The following is an 18705-nucleotide window of genomic DNA, read 5'->3' as shown; positions in this document are numbered from 1 at the left end:
GATATAACAGTTATAAATATATAGACTCCCAACATAGGAGCACCTCAATACATAAGGCAACTGGTAACAGATACAAAAGAGACAATTGACAGTAACACAATAAGAGTAGGGGACATTAACACCTCACTTACACCAATGGAGAGATCATCCAAACAGAAAATTAGAAAGGAAACACAAGCTTTAAATGACATAATACACCAGATAGATTTAATTGACATCTACAGGACATTCCATCCAAAGACAGCAGATTAAACTTTCTTCTCAAGAGCACACAGAAAATTATCCAGGATAGATCACATCTTGGGTCATAAATCAATCCTAAGTAAATTTAAGAAAATTGACATCATATCAAGCATCATTTCTGACCACAATGCTATGAGATTAGAAATCAATTACAGGGAAAAAAATGTAAAAAAACACAAACACATTGGAGGCTAAACAATACATTACTAAATAACCAAGAGATCACTAAAGAAATCAAAGGCAATCAAAAACTACCTAGAGACAAGTGACAATGAAAGCATGATTATCCAAAACCTACGGGATGCAGCAAAAGCAGTTCTAAGAGGGAAGTTTAGAGCAATAGAAGCTTACGTCAAGAAACAAGAAAAATCTCAAATAAACAATCGAACCTTACACCTAAAGGAACTACAGAAAGAAGAACAAACAAAACCCAAAGTTAGCACAAGGAAAGAAATCATAAAAATCAGAGCAGAAATAAATTAAATAGAAACAAAGGAAACAATAGCAAAGATCAATAAAACTAAAAGCTCATTCTTTGAGAAGATAAACAAAATTGATAAACCATTAGCCAGACTCATCAAGAAAAAGAGGGAGAGGACTCAAACCAATAAAATTAGAAATGAAAAAGGAGAAGTTACAACAGACACCACAGAAATACAAAGCATCCTAAGAGACTACTGCAAGCAACTCTATGCAAAGAAAATGGACAACATGGAAGAAATGGACAAATTCTTAGAAAGGTATAACCTTCCAAGACTGCACCAGGAAGAAAGAGAAAATATGAACACACCAATCACAAGTAATTAAATTGAAATTGTGATTAAAAATTTTCCAACAAACAAAAGTCAAGGCCCAGATGTCTTCACAGGGGAATTCTATCAAACATTTAGAGAAGAGCTAACACCCATCCTTCTCAAACCCTTCCAAAAAATTGCAGAGGAAGGAACACTCCCAAACTCATTCTATGAGACCACCATCACCCTGATACCAAAACCAGACAAAGATACTACAAAAAAAGAGAATTACAGACCAATATCACAGATGAATATAGTGATATTGTCTATTTAGGTCTTCTGCGCATTTTTTGGATTGGGTTGTTTGTTTTTTTAATATTGAGCTGCATGAGCTCTTTATATATTTTGGAGATGAATCCTTTGTCCATTGATTCGTTTGAAAATATCCTCAACAAAATACTAGCAAACAGAATCTGACAACACATTAAAAGGATCAAACACCATGATCAAGTGGGATTTATTCCAGGGATGCAAAGATTCTTCAATATACGCAAATCAATCAATGTGATACAGCATATTAACAAATTGAAGAATAAAAACCATATGATCATCTCAATATATGCAGAAAAAGCTTTTGACAAAATTGAACACCAATTTATGATAAACACTCTCCAGAAAGTGAGCATAGAGGAAACTTACCTCAACATAATATAGGTCATATATGACAAACCCACAGCAAACATCATTCTCAGTGGTGAAAAACTGAAAGCATTTCCTCTAAGATCAGGAACAAGACAAGGATGTCCACTCTCACCACCATTTTTCAACATAGTTTTGGAAGTCCTAGCCACAGCAATCAGAGAAGAAAAATAAATAAAAGGAATATAGGGCTTCTCTGGTGGCACAGTAGTTGAGAGTCTGCCTGCCGATGCATGGGACATGGGTTTGTGCCCCAGTCCAGGAAGATCCCACATGCCACCGAGTGGCTGGGCCCGTGAGCCATGGCCACTGAGCCTGTGCGTCCGGAGCCTGTGCTCCACAACGGGAGAGGCCACAACAGTGAGAGGCCCGCGTACTGCAAAAAAAAAAAAAAAGGAATCCAAATTGGAAAAGAAAAAGTAAAACCGTCACTGCTTGCAGATGACAGGACACTATACATAGAGAATCCTAAAGATGCCACCAGAAAACTACTAGAGCTAATCAATGAATTTGGTAAAGTTCCAGGATACAAAATTAATGTGCAGAAATCTCTTGCATTCCTATACACTAATGATATAAAATCTGAAAGAGAAATTAAGGAAACACTCCCATTTACCATTGCCACAAAAAGAATAAAATACTTAGGAATGAACCTACCTAGGGAGAAAAAAAGACCTGTATGCAGAAAACTATGAGACACTGATGAAAGAAATTAAAGATGATACAAACAGATGGAGAGATATACCATGTTCTTGGATTGGAAGAATCAATATTGTGAAAATGACTATACTACCCAAAGAAATCTAGAGATTCATTGCAATCCCTATCAAATTGCCAATGACATTTTTTACAGAACTAGAACCAAAAATCTTAAAATTTGTATGGTGACACAAAAGACGCCGAATAGCCAAATTAGTCTGAGGGAAAAAAACGGAGCTGGAGGAATCAGACTCCTGACTTCAGACTATACCACAAAGCTACACTAATCAAGACAATATGGTACTGGCACAAAAACAGAAATATAGATCAATAGAACCGGATAGAAAGTCCAGAGATAAACCCACGAACCTATGGTCAACTAACCTGTGACAAAGGAGGCAAGGATATACAATGGAGAAAAGACAGTCTCTTCAATAAGTGGTGCTGGGAAAACTGGAGAGCTACATGTAAAGAATGAAAGTAGAACACTCCCTAACACCATATACAAAAAATAAACTCAAAATGGATTAGAGGCCTAAATGTAAGACTGGCCACTGTAAAACTCTTAGAGGAAAACTTAGGAAGAACACTCTTTGACATAAATCACAGCAAGATCTTTTTTGATCCACCTCCTAGAGTAAATAAATAAATACAAACAAAAATAAACAAATGGACCTACTGAAACTTAAAAGCTTTTGCAAAGCAAAGGAAACTACAAACAAGACAAAAAGACAACCCTCAGAATGGGAAAAATTATTTTCAAACGAATCAATGGACAAAGGATTAATCTCCAAAATATATAAAGAGCTCATGCAGCTCAATATTAAAAAAACAAACAACCCAATCCAAAAAATGCGCAGAAGACCTAAATAGATATTTCACCAAAGAAGACATACAGATGGCCAAGAAGCACATGAAAAGCTGCTCAGTATCACTAATTATTAGAGAAATGCAAATCAAAACTACAATGAGGTATCACATCCCACCAGTTAGAATGGGCATCATCAGAAAATCTACAAACAACAAATTCTGGAGAAGGTGTGGAGAAAAAGGAACCCTCTTGCACTGTTGGTGGGAATGTAAATTGATACAGCCACTATGGAGAACAGTATGGAGGTTCCTTAAAACACTAAAAATAGAATTGCCATATGACCCAGCAATCCCACTACTGGGCATATTCCCAGAGAAAACCATAATTCAAAAAGACACATGCATCCCAGTGTTCACTGCAGCACTATTTACAATAGCCAGGTCATGGAAGCAACTTAAATGCCCATTGACAGATGAACGGATAAAGAAGTTGTGTTTCATATATAAAATGGAATATTAGCCCTAAGAAGGAACGAAATTGGGTCTTACGTAGAAATATGGATGAATCTAGAGACTGTCATAGAGAGTGAAGTAAGTCAGAAAGAGAAAACATATATTATATATTAATGCATATATGTGGAACCTAGAAAAATGATAGTGATGAACCGGTTTGCAGGCTAGAAATTGAGACACAGATGTAGAGAACAAGCCTAGAGACACCAAGGGGGGAAAGTGGTGGTGGTGGGGGGGGTGGGGGTGCTGTGATGAATTGGGAGCTTAGGATTGGCATATATACACTAATATGTATAAAATGGATAACTAATAAGAACCTGCTGTTTAAAAAAATAACTAAAATAAAATTCAGAAGAAAAAGAAATAATAATAATTATATTGATTTCTATTATAAAAAGTCAATTTCAGCAGAAATTCTCATATTTGTCTTGTGATGTATAAATGAACTTATCCATTCTGTACAGCTTCAAATTTAACTTGGTCACATGCAGTGTGATATCAGTGAGAAAACAGAAATCTCACTGCAATTTGTTTTGTCTTCCAGTACTTAATATTTGACAATCATTCATTTTGTAGAACTCTGCCATGACTCAACCAATGACAATTGGTAATAAAATACGAGATAATTAAATTCATCTTTTCTATTTCTTGTAACAGTTCCCTTAATAAATGAATTTTAACAACTGTATCCATGTATTTCATAGAGCCTGCTTCAGAAAACTGAACACAAATATTGCAATATGTACCACATAGTTCAGCAAAGCAACAAAGGAAATACCAGTCTTTTGTTTTATGATTCTAATATAACTGGATTTTTGAACTAACAGCTGCAGCATAGTTTGTTGTGTTAGTAACTATATTTTTCATAGCTATCTGAAAGTTTTCTGTGAATAATCAAAGCTATACATATAGCTGATTCACTTTGTTGCACAGCAGAAACTAACACAACATTGTAAAGCAATTATACTCCAATAAGTATATTTAAAAAAACAATATATGCCACAATTTTTATTTTTAAGCTGAAAATTGACAATATTTCTTCCTAAGTTTGGAAGTCCTTTGATGCAAGACATATGTAAAATATTATTTGTATGGTATTACTTATATTACATAACATATACAGTTAAAGAAAAGTACTTGTACTTTTCAAATTTTGAATCGATTGATCTATAAGATTGTTAGAAGGGACTTGTAGTCTATGGGCATTGGTTTGGTAAATATTTTAAAAATTCTATCCCTGATATATTTCCAACAAAATTTATATAACCAAAATAATTGTTTTACCATTTCTTCATCCAAATATGGTTTTTGTTTTTGAGGAAAAAATCAAGTTCTTTTAAAGCTGGCCAAAGTTACAAGCTCAGGTTCTATTAAAAATCATTTTTATAGTCTTGTTGGACATTTAATTCTTATTTCAGGTGACAAAATTTTATTGATTCTTCTTAAATTTTTAGAAGAAACTTCTAACCAAATCCACAGTTTTTGCTGAAAATGTCACTCAATATTATACACTTTGTTATTTTTTACACTATAAATAGCTTTTCTGATTTTCTCACAGCAAATAGCAATCAACATATTTTATGAAATTCTCAACATACTTTTTTTCCAGTCTCTTTTTCTCTTTAATATTTTGGTTGTACTATTAACTTCTGCATCTCCACTCAATTCTGCATCAGAAGCATGTCTTTATTTTAACTTTCAAACTTATCTATGCATTTTTTTAAACCAGAAGATGATTCCATTCTATTACATTTAAAATAATAAGTATTTCAATTTAATAACCAATTATGATTTATATAGGAATCATTATAAATCATACTGCCTGCATAAAATATGCAAATAAATACATTAGAATCTTATAATAGTACCTAGAATAAATCAGTGGAACTGAATCATTCTCTTGATACTGACTAGATAGATGATGTGATTATGTGTAATATTAGAAATGACACAAACACATGACATGCATACTACCATATGAGAATTATCTCTAATACAAAGCAATGAATGGTAAAAATGAAACATAGTCTTACCAAGACAGTAGTCTTTAATAAAAAAGATAGCTTACACCGCTTCAGTTTTCCTGCTGTACAGCTGAAACTAACACAACATTGTTAATCAACTATACTCCAATATAAAATAAAAATTTAAAAAGAAATAAAGAAAAAAGATGCTAAAAAAGTTAAATTTAATTAAATTTAAAAATTCAATTCTTCAGTTGCACTAAATCCATTTCAAGTGTTTAATATCCACACATGACTGGTAGTTACCATACTGGATAAGATAGGCATTAGGTTTAGGACAGCATATTAATATTGCATAATGTGGTTCTTCCTCCGTGTACAAGATTTTTCCTGTCAAAGGAAAAGTAAAGAAATTTATTTAAATATCTCGTCAATCTAAGGGGAAAAGTTTATCAATCCGGCCACTGAAGATTGGAACTGCATCTAGTTACTCATATCTACTACCACTCTTTTGCATTGCTTATGTATCAAGCAAACATGGACAACAATTAATCTGTGAATTTAATGTCAATAAAAACATTGGCATGATAGGATAACTACAAATTTATATGGAAGAGAAAAATCCATCCAAATAGTCAACATTTGTTAAAGACATAGACTGGCTGAATGGATACAGAAACAAGACACATATATATGCTGTCTATAAGAGACCCACTTCAGAATTAGGGACACATACAGACTGAAAGTGAGGGGATGGAAAAAGATATTCCATGAAAATGGAAATCAAAAGAAAGCTGGCGTAGCAATTCTCATATCAGACAAAATAGACTTTAAAATAAAGACTATTACAAGAGACAAAGAAGGACACTACATAATAATCAAGGGATCAATCCAAGAAGAAGATATAACAATTGTAAATATTTATGCACCCAACATAGGAGCACCTCAATACATAAGGCAAATGCTAACAACCATAAAAGGGGAAATCGACAGTAACACATTCATAGTAGGGGACTTTAACACCCCATTTTCACCGATGGACAGATCATCCAAAATGAAAATAAATATGGAAACACAAGCTTTAAATGATACATTAAATAAGATGGACTTAATTGATATTTATAGGACATTCCATCCAAAAACAACAGAATACACATTTTTCTCATGTGCTCATGGAACGTTCTACAGGATAGATCATATCTTGGGTAACAAATCAAGCCTTGGTATATTTAAGAAAATTGAAATCGTATCAAGTATCTTTTCCCACCACATCGCTATGAGACTAGACATCAATTGCAGGAAAAAATCGGTAAAAAATACAAACACCTGGAGGCTAAAAATACACTACTTAAAAACCAAGAGATCACTGAAGATATCAAAAAATACCTAGAAACAAATGACAATGAAAACACGACAAACCAAAACCTATGGGATGCAGCAAAAGCAGTTCTAAGATGGAAGTTTATAGCAATACAATCCTACCATAAGTAACAAGAAACATCTCAAAGAAACAACTTAACCTTACACCTAAAGCAGTTAGAGAAAGAAGGACAAAAAAATCTCAATGTTACCAGAAGGAATGAAACCATAAAGATCAGATTAGAAGTAAATGAAAAATAAATGAAGGAAATGATAATAAAGATCAATAAAACTAAAAGCTGGTTCTTTGAGAAGATAAACAAAATTGATAAACCATTATCCAGATCATCAAGAAAAAAGAGAGAAGACTCAAATCAACAGAATTAAAATTGAAAAAGGAGAAGTAACAACTGACACTGCAGAAATACAAAGGATCATGAGAGATTACTACAAGCAACTCTATGCCAATAAAATGGACAACGAGGAAGAAATGGACAAATTCTTAGAAATGCACAAACTGCCGACAATGAACCAGGAAGAAATAGAAAATATGAACAGACCAATCACAAGCACTGAAATTGAAACTGTGATTAAAAATCTTCCAGCAAACAAAAGCCCAGGACCAGATGGCTTCACAGGTGAATGTTATCAAACATTTAGAGAAGAGCTAACACCTATCCTTCTCATACTCTTCCAAAATATATCAGAGGTAGAAACACTCCTGAACTCATTCTATGAGGCCACCATTACCCTGATACCAAAACCAGACAAAGATGTCACATAGAAAGAAAACTACAGGTCAATATCACTGATGAATATAGACGCAAAAATACTCACAAAATACTAGCAAACAGAATCCAACAGCACATTAAAAGGATCATACACCATGATCAAGTGGGGTTTATCCCAGGAATGCAAGGATCCTTCAATATATGCCAATCAATCAATGTGATAAATCATATTAACAAATTGAAGGAGAAAAATCATATGATCATCTCAATAGATGCAGAGAAGCTTTTGACAAAATTCCACAACAATTTATGGTTAAAAAAAAAAAAGACCTTCAGAAAGTAGGCATGGGAGAACCTACCTCAACATAATAAAGGCCATATATGACAAACCCACAGCCAACATCATTCTCAATGGTGAAAATCTAAACCCATTTCCCCTAAGATCAAGAACGAGACAATGTTGTCCACTCTCACCACTATTATTCAACTTAGTTTTGGAAGTTTTAGCTACAGCAATCAGAGAAGAAAAAGAAATAATGGGAATCCAAATCAGAAAAGAAGTACTAAAGCTGTCACAGTTTGCAGACGACTTGATAGCATACATAGAGAATCCTAAAGATGCTATCAGAAAACTACTAGAGTTAATCAATGAATTTGATAAAGTTTCAGGATACAAAATTAGTGCACAGAATTCTCTTGCACTCCTATACACGAATGATATAAAATCTGAAAGAGAAATTAGGAAACACTCCCATTTACCACTGCAGCAAAAAGAATAAAATACCTAGGAACAATCCTACCTAAGGAGACAAAAGACCTGTATGCAGAACACTATAAGACACTGATGAAAGAAATTAAAGATGATATAAACAGATGGAGAGATATACCATGTTCTTGGATTGGAAGAATCAACATTGAAAAAATGACTCTACTACCCAAAGCAATCTACAGATTCAATGCAATCCCTATCAAATTACCAATGGCATTTTTCACAGAACTAGAACAAAAAATTTCACAATTTGTATGGAAACTCAAAAGACCCCGAATACCCAAAGCAATTGTGAGAAAGAAAAATGGAGCTGGAGGAATCAGGCTACCTAACTTCAGACTATACTACAAAGCTACAGTCATCAAGACAGTATGGTACTGTCACAAAAACACAAAGATAGATCAATGGAACAGGATAGAAATCCCAGAGATAAACCCACGCACATATGGACACCTTATTTTTCATAAAGGAGGCAAGAATATACAATGGAGAAAAGACAACCTCTTCAATAAGTGGTGCTGGGAAAACTAGACAGCTACATGTAAAATGAAATTAGAACACTTCCTCACATCATACACAAAAGTAAACTCATAATGGATTAAAGACCTAAACGTAAGGCCACACACTATAAAACTCTTAGAGGAAAACCTAGGCAGAACACTCTATGACGTACATCACAGCAAGATCCTTTTTGACCCACCTCTAGAAAAATGGAAATAAAAACAAAAATAAACAAATGGGACCTAATGAAACTTCAAAGCTTTTGCACAGCAAAGGAAACCATAAACAATACAAAAAGACAACCCTCATAATGGGAGAAAATATTTGCAAATGAAGCAACTGACAAAGGATTAATCTCCAAAATTTACAAGCAGCTCATGCAGCTCAATAACAATAAAACAAACAACACAATCCAAAAATGGGCAGAAGAACTAAATAGACATTTCTCCAAAGAAGATATACAGACTGCCGACAAACACATGAAAGAATGCTCAACATCACTAAACATTAGAGAAATGCAAATCAAAACTACAATATGGTATCACCTCACACCAGTCAGAAGGCCATCATCAAAAATTCTACAAACAATAAATACTGAAGAGGGTGTGGAGAAAAGGGAACCCTCTTGCACTGCTGGTGAGAATGTGAATTGGTACAGCCACTATGGAGAACAGTATGGAGGTTCCTTAGAAAACTAAATATAGAACTACCTTACAACCCAGCTATTCCACTACTGGGCATATACCCTGAGAAACCCATAATTGAAGAACAGTCATGTACCACAGTGTCCATTGCAGCTCTGTTTACAATAGCCAGGACATGGAAGCAACCTAAGTGTCCATCGACAGATGAATGGATAAAGAAGATGTGGCACATATATACAATGGAATATTACTCAGCCATAAAAAGAAACAAAATTGAGTTATTTGTACTGAGGTGGATGGACCTAGAGACTCTCATACTGATTGAAGAAAGTCAGAAAGAGAAAAACAAATACCATATGCTAACACATATATATGGAATCTAAAAAAAAATGTTTCTGAAGAACCTACGGGCAGGACAGGAATAGAGATGCAGTGGTAGAGAATGGACTTGAGACATGGGGAAGGGGAAGTGTACCTGGGATGAAGTGAGAGCATGGCATGGACTTATATATACTACCAAATATTTAATAGATAGCTAGTGGGAAGCAGTCGCATAGCACAGGGAGATCAGCTTAGTGCTTTGTGACCACCTAGAGGGGTGGGATAGGTAGGGTGGGAGGGAGACGTGAGAGGGAGGTGATATGGGGATGTATGTATACATATAGCTGATTCAATTTGTTATGAAGCAGAACCTAACACACCATTGTAAAGCAATTACACTCCAATAAAGATGTTAAATAAAATACAAGAAAAAAACCAAAGCCTAGGTCTCAGGTGTTGGAGGACATGAGAGAGAAAGTGGGACTTTTGAGCACAGTGCCTTGGGAAATCTGCTGGGTTGCTGATCCAGGAGACTACAGGGGTAGCATATTTGTCCAGATGTCACCAAGCATCAAGCAAAGGGGCCTTTCTGCCCCATAGACCCAAAGGGCCAACTAGTGATCAGACCTGGAAACAAATCAGAGGGCGCTGCCTGCAGGAAGCCAGGAACCAAGATGAAGTTTTAAGTGAAGTTTTAAGTGCCTCAAATTTGAGTTGAGACAAGATCCTCACACCTCCCTCAGTGGGCTCTCTTGTTCGCCTGAGACTTCATCCACAGAAACAATTCATTTCCCTGGATTATATATAATCCAGAGGATAATTTGTGAAAGTTCCTTTTAAAGTGACATTGCTGGAACAGGGAAAACAATAATGTGAGAAAGTGTAAGGTTGAGGGTACTCGTCTTCAGAGGCATCTCCTACTTTCCACCCTTGGGCAGGAGACACAGAGAACTAAGTAGCTTTCCCAGCAGCTCTGGCCTGGTGGCATCAGAACCCACTCCTCCCAGTGCTCTGTGGATGTGTGGGAAAGTGGGAGATAAAGTCTCTACGAAGGGGCATCGGGTGAACATTAGGTGCACTAAGGGAAGAGAAAGCCGAGAGTGTTTACAGAACCTTCCTGTCCCCCTAACTCTCTAATCTAGTACCAACACCATGGCTGTGAGAAGCAGCATTCACTCAGCATAGAAAATGTCAGGAGTCTACTGTGATGCGGGGAAAGGCATCTCTCCCAGCCGACTTGGGAGGAGAAAAGGTGTGGGGGGCTGGGATGCAGTCTGTGGGGACATTGTATTCCATCCTTTTTTTATCAAAACATCTTACCTTTGCTTCTTAAGGGACAATAAAAATGCAGCCAAGGGTTTGAAGAAAAAAAAAACACTATAGAGCTACATGGTATATAAACGAATGTAGTATTGGCACAGGAATAGACTATTCAACATACGGAATCAGTACAATTACTATCCACTTAGAAAAAAATAATAGGCCTTCCTTTATTTCAACCCATATGCAAAAAAAACTCCAGATGGATTAAAGGGTTAAACATATAATTACAAGACTGTAAATTTTTAGACATTATCTTAGAGGAAGGAAAAGAACAAAGTTCAGAATCCATAAGTAAATACTAACAGATCTCTCTGCCCCCAAATTAAAATAATTTATATAATGAAAGTGACTATTATAAAATAGAGAAAACATGATATAATTGGAGAATCTGCTGAATAAATAATAGGCAAAGGATCAGCATCCAAATTATATAGCTACTACAAGTCAATAAAGAAAAATAGAAAATTTGGCAAAGGAAATGAACAGAAAATTTACAGAAATATCACAAATGGTCAAGAAACATAAAATGTTAAACCTCACAAAAAGAGAAATACATATTAAAATAAAAATAACTTTTCACCCTATGACTGCCAACATTTAAAAATATGTATAATATCTAATTTGGCTAGGATATTATGTTTTTTCATACAAAATTGATGACAATATACATTTGGTATAGGCTTTTGATTTGGAATGGCAATTTGGCAATACCTGTAAAAATTTTAAATTGCATACATTCTGACACAGTAATTCTTCTACTAAGAATCTATTCTAAATATATATATATATATATATGTTTATATTTATATACAGTGAACCCCCCCGTGGGAGGGCATTCAGATTATTTTCAGTTGTTCATTATTTAACATAATACCTGTATATGTATATATAGGTACTTGAACATATAGCAAGTAGATGAAATCTAACAAGGATATTGATTCAGGAATTGTTTTAAATAGTGAATTTATATGTATATATATGCATATATGTGTATATATGTATAACCATGAATATATATTTAAATATTGAATATATAAATATATAACAGTAAAATATACCCACTTAGATAGTGAATGTATACATTCACTATTTAAAAGAATACTTGAATCAATATCCTAGCTAATTTTGTGTACCTACTACATATGTATGTATATAATATACATATATACACATTATGTTAAATAGCAAATGACTGAAAGAATCTGAATGGTCACCCATAGAGGATTGCTTAAATAAATGAGTATATGTCTATATATGAAATTTATGAAGTACTGTGTAAGATTTAGAAGAATAAAGTAACACTATAAATTATTGACATTCAAATATCTGCAAGATATATTGTTAAATAGAAAGCAAATTACAGAGTATTTCATATAGTATAATTAAACTTTGTAAAGTACATATTTGTATATCTTCTATATGTACAAAAAAGCATAGAAAAAGAACTGGAAAATACCTACCAAATTGTTATTAGTGGTTACCTTTGGGGATATTGATGGGAGTTAAGTGGCAAGAAAGGAAGGTTTTTCACAGTTTACTCTGTATTGCTTGAACAAAGAGAAAAGATTCATGTTCTGCCACTGTAATAAAAGATAACTGCTAGAAGCATTCCCATTCATATTAGGAGGAACACAGTAAATAGTCACTGGAGATGATGATGCATGCACTGTAGAAATCTTAGTCATTATTATAGTTTTAAAGTAATAGTAATAATGGCTAACACTTTTATCATAAATCAATATTTTCAGTCTCACATGGTGAGCAGGGAAGATAATATTGTGCAGAGTTCACATCTGAGAGTTCTCACAGAAAGTCAACATTTAGTGGATGATCTAGGAAAAAACTCATCTACTGACTTCAAAGCCAGGTTCTTTCAACTAAGCCTTTATGTTTCTTTCAAAACCTATTTAGAAAATAAACAAATGACTTTAATATAAAATTTAGTGCAATAAGTGAAATTAAATTTTTCCTTGAAATAATACTTCATTAACATTAAATCCCTGTATTGTTCATAACAAACACATTTTACTTCAGAATAATTTATGATATTTATCAGGTAACCAGCTGGATCTATCATGCTCCCTTTAAATTGCTATGTAGTTTTTCAATAATTGTTGATATCCAGCTTTTGCATAATTAACAGTGAATGTCAAATGGTGCATTTGTTGAATGGTTCTTTATATGTTTTGTGATAGGCAACTTAACCAAAGACAAAAGTAAACATTTTTATTTTCTCAATATTGATAGTTTCTGGACAAAATGAAAACTTAATGGTAATTTTTAAAACGTAATTAGTAACAAAAACAATTTATTGTTGAACACCAGTAAAAAAACAGACTTTTGTTTCATGTATACTGCAGACTTGCACCTTAGCACAGCTCTTAGCAATGGCTATCACTACCTCCATACCTACCGAGCTTATCTCTAATGGCTAGGTTTGCTTCCAGTCAGAACAATTCTACACATATACCACAAACACACACACACATCACCCATTTTTTTCCATTTCCATGTCTTATTTCACACTCTTCCCTACCTGAAGTGCCTTTCTTCCTTCTTTCATCAATTTCTATATATTATTTCCTCCATTACCTTCTTCCTCTAAGGAATTTCTCTTAATCTACCAATAGTAATCATAATTTGTGGCCCTTTGTGTACATTCAGGATTTATAATAAAATCAATTATACTCATAGAATAGCAAACATAGAGGGAGGTCTTAGAGAAAACTTAGTCCAATGGCTTTAAAATTTTTATTACCCATTGTATTAGAGTTCTCCAGAGAAACAGAACACAATATGTATGTGTATGTGTGTGTGTGTGTATATATATATATATATATACATAAATTTATTATAAGGAATTGGCTCACATGATTATGGAGACTAATGGACTAATGAGTCCAAATCTGCAGTGTAAGCCAGCAGGCTGGAGACCCAGGAGGGCCAGTGGAGCAGATGAAATCTGAAGGCAATCTGCTGGGGAATTCCCTCTTGCTGGGGAGGCTGGTCTTTTTGTTCCATTCAGGCCTTCAACTGATTAGATGAGGACTATCCACATTATAGAGGGCAATCTGCTTACTCACAGGTCACTGATTATAATGTTAATTTTAACTCCAAACACCTTTCAATTTGACACATAAAATTAACTATCACAGCCATAAAAGCTTCTTCAAATAAAATTTTTAATCAATAACATTGTTGTTGTCATTGTCATTACCATCACTATAGGAATTGCTATTTAAGTGCTTATTGAGTTCTTGCCACTATTATAATTGCTTTCGTTTTTTAATCCTCACAATGACACTGTGGCACAAGTACTGTTATTATCATTTTTTTCTTTTTTTTTTTTACAGATGAAGAAACTGAAGTATAGAGAGGTTATATAACTTGCCCAGGATTACACAGCTAACAAGTGACAGGGCTAGAATTTGAACCTAGACAATCTGAATTCAAGTTTCTCTATGCTATATGGCCTCTCACAGAGGTACGGCCAAAACCTACTGCTGATTGAGTCTAACCTCCTTGTTGAACAGACAATTATACATACACTACTGAATTCTTCTCTGTGTTTCTCTAATCAAACTTTACTCTGGACAAGTAGCTAACAATTTATTTTCTCTATACTCAAACTCTAGGCTGGAGGAAGAGAGAATCAGGAGAAAAGACATAAGTTGCAACCACTTCTAGATAATTGGTTTTAAAAAATGGTGCATTGCTTCTCTATGGAATAAAAATTGGAAATTGACAGTTATGCCATATGGTAATACTTTAAAAATATTCTTTAATTTTCATATTCATTTTATGTAGCCTTGCCACCATAATTAGGCAGCGGCTCTTGGAGAAGGAAGATTATACCTTTGTTTTTTATCGGACTCTCTTATAAAGCTTATCCAGAATTATGGATTTTTCAGAAATGAAAACAAAATAAATGTAAGCATAAGGCAGGACTTTGGAAAAAAAGTATCTTCTTTTTCAGTAAATGTCAACTTCTAAGCCATTTCCAGAACTCTGTGGAGGGAGAGTATACTATAGTAGCTAAGTATATCATCTATGAAGCCAGACAGATCTGACCTTGAATTCTGCTTTCACTACGTAGTAAACAGTTCACCATTTCTTTGACTCAGCCTCCTCATCTGTTAAGAGACATTGTTAGTACCCACATCACAGAGCTGTAGTGAGAATTAAACATGGGAATTCACAAACATTTTCAACACAGTGCCTGGCACAATGTGTTCAAAAATATAATCAAATTAGGTAATATTATTTATCTAGGCGATTGCACATGAATCCTCACCAAGTCTTTGAGATAAGTGTTACTATCATCATCATTTTACAAAAGAGAAAACTGAGACAGATAGGCAAAGTGATTTGCCTAAGGTCACACAACTAGTTAAGGTACAGAACAGGGATTCAAATCCATGGTGTCTGTCTCCAGAAACCATGTACTTAGCAATGAAACTATACTGTTCCTCAGGATTCAGATGAGTTTGTGTTTCTATAATTCCTCCCACAGGAAATGAGAATTATCCTCTCTGAAAATGGAAATTGTCACTTTTTAAAGGGACTCCAGACTTCAGCAAATGGATGGAGGTTGTATTTAGGGGAAACAGAGGTCTTCACTGAATCTTAAAAGTCACTGATGGCTATCTTCTCCCTTTTTCAGAAGGCCCTCCTGTTTTGCTGGCCAAAGTTAGTGAACTTGCCTTAACTACTTTCCCTTCCCCAGCAAGAAATTTATACATAGCAGATGCAGAACTGTCACCATGGAAAGGAACCTCCCCTAGTCCTGACATGATGCATTAAAATATTCTTTAAATGATTTCAGAGACATCAGCCCACTGAAGCAATCATTGTGTTACACCTGACGGGTGCTACAGCTTTCAAATGGGAAGACAAAATTTTTCAATTCTTCAGTAATGACTACATTTTTGCTTCAAAATTAACTTGACTTCTGTATGGGATACAATTTTGGCATGGATATACTCATTGTAAAATTTAGCAATTAACCAAAACAATACTAAAATATCATCAGTGATTCAGCAGTGCACAGGCAATTCAAAAAACATTGCTTTGTAAAGCAAAATGTCTTCAGCCTTCATCAGCATGACTGCACTTAAGAAATATTGGTATACATGCAGCTGTGGTTCAGAGATGCTACTGGAGATGCAGTACTCTATTTCTGGAGTGATCTCGCTTTGTTAATAGATGGGACAGACCATAGACTTCTATTGAGTGCCTGAGTGTAAAAGTCCATTCCGCAGTACAGGCATTATCAAACCCTGACCTATAGAGCTCTAGTCACCTTGGGAGCCTTTAGTGATATCTTATGTAACAAGATTGACTGTGCAGGGCTGGCTTGCCTTCCCACCTCTGCTTCAATCAGAGTAGCTCTTCATTTATCCTTTAATGTATTGAGATTCCTCATAAGATTTCCTTTAAAATAAAAACTAATATTTTGATAAGACAAAACTTGGAAATGATCCTTGGGAACAGAAAAAGAAGTATATGTTTACTGTTTTCAGTTAGATTTACTATCTTTGGGGGATATAAGATACACAGAGTACAAAGCAATATAGTATAAGTATCTAGGGAGGAATGAATAGTTTTGAGCCCATGCAGAGTTGTACAATCAGACAAGGAAGCCCAGTTAGTCTCAGGCATTTTACATTCATTATCACAATAAATATTTACAACAATCATGGTAATGTTATCATTGTCCCAAGTTTATGGAGCAGTAAACTGCATTTCAGAGAGTACGTAAACTGCATAAAACCGGACAACTATAATCTGCAGAGAAGGGACTCAAACCATGCCTGTCTGTTCCCAAAGTCCATGATCTGTGAATGCTGTCTCGAACACATGTCATTGTCACAGGATTTTAGAAATGGATGACATCATTGTAGGCCGTGTAGTCCAAAGGGGCTCACCAAAATAAGTCTAGCGCACAAGGGTTCAATTCTATATCACCTTAGCCATTGTCCACTACAGAGCTTCAAAAGAATTAAATTGAAGAGGTTGCAAATAGGCAGGCCCTCAGGCTGCATTTGGCTCACAGAAGTGCTTTGTTTCGTCTGCAAGGAGTTTTAAAAATCAGGACATCCTACTAAAGATACAGATTTCCAGTTTTCTCTTTCAAAGAGTCAAATATTTGAACACCCTGGTTCTACATGACTAAACTTCAATTTAACTAAGCAGCAAGCAGTTCTATTTAAATCAAAGAAGTGTATATTCTCTAGCTCCCCGCAGTCCTCATCATTCCCTATTGTTTTTATTGGCTGCTGTACTCATTTATGCCACCTGCCTGGTTTCTGTGGAAAACTGCATTTGTAATCCCTTATTTAAGAATTAGGAACAGGAGAGAGAATCTTCCTGCAACTGGCTACTCTGAGATCATCCATGTGAAAAAGATATTAGATGGAGTTTGAATTAAGGAGCACATTAATAATATGGGGAAAGATCACAATCTTGAATATACTACAGAAGAAGTGGTAAATTCAATAATTTAGGTGAACAATACTAAGGAGGTAGTATGGGAAGAAACACTGTATAAAGCTGATAATAAGATGAAAAAATCCATTTATACAACATATATTTATTGATTACGTATCATGTTTCTCAAAGCAACAGGGAGACAGAAACATAAAACATGGTCCCTGCTTTCAAGTTGCTCAGTCTAGTAGGGCAAAAAGACAAGAAAATGAACAATGAAAACATAATGTGAAAACATAAAAGCACTACATAAACAAAATAAGAAAGTTATAGCAGCACAGAGGCGGTGTATAAAACTAGGAGTTCAGGGAAAGTTATCAATGAAAACTGAGTTATTAGATAAGGAATAGATGAGAGAGAAAGAAAGGATAATCCAAGTAAAGGAATGACATTTATGAAAACAGAAAATTTGAATCATGACTCTTCAGAGAAATATGTTTTCTTCCTATGACTGAGCAAAGGGAGCATTTGGGGGGAAATGGCTGAAGATGAGGCTAGATTAGGCATACATTCATACATACATACATGTACCTATTCATTCAACAGAAGGTTAAAGGTACCAATTTGGGCATTGGGAATATAGCAGAGAACAAGGCAGAGGAGGACACTACCTTCATGAAATTTACATTCTTAAAGATAGAGTCATATTAACAATGTAAATGATTAACTACATTAGTGCTAGGATGGAAGGTTTCTTTTTTTTTAAGTACTATAATAGAAACTAATAAGAGAGCTGGCTTTAGATAAGATGATCTAGAAAAACCAACGGTTCGTAAACTTACATATCATAATTTTTTATTTAAAGAAAAAGAGCCACAGAAGGGTTTTATAAGGAGGTGGAGTTGTGATTTAATCAGACATGTATTTTAGAAAGATAATTGTGGCAACAGTGTGAAGGACAGACTA

Source organism: Monodon monoceros, unplaced genomic scaffold (assembly GCF_005190385.1).
Source record: "Monodon monoceros isolate NGI ecotype Baffin Bay Population unplaced genomic scaffold, NGI_Narwhal_1 Super_Scaffold_22, whole genome shotgun sequence".
NCBI lineage: Eukaryota > Metazoa > Chordata > Mammalia > Artiodactyla > Monodontidae > Monodon > Monodon monoceros.
The sequence above is the reverse complement of the archived record's forward strand: the minus strand, read 5'-3'. Positions refer to the sequence as shown.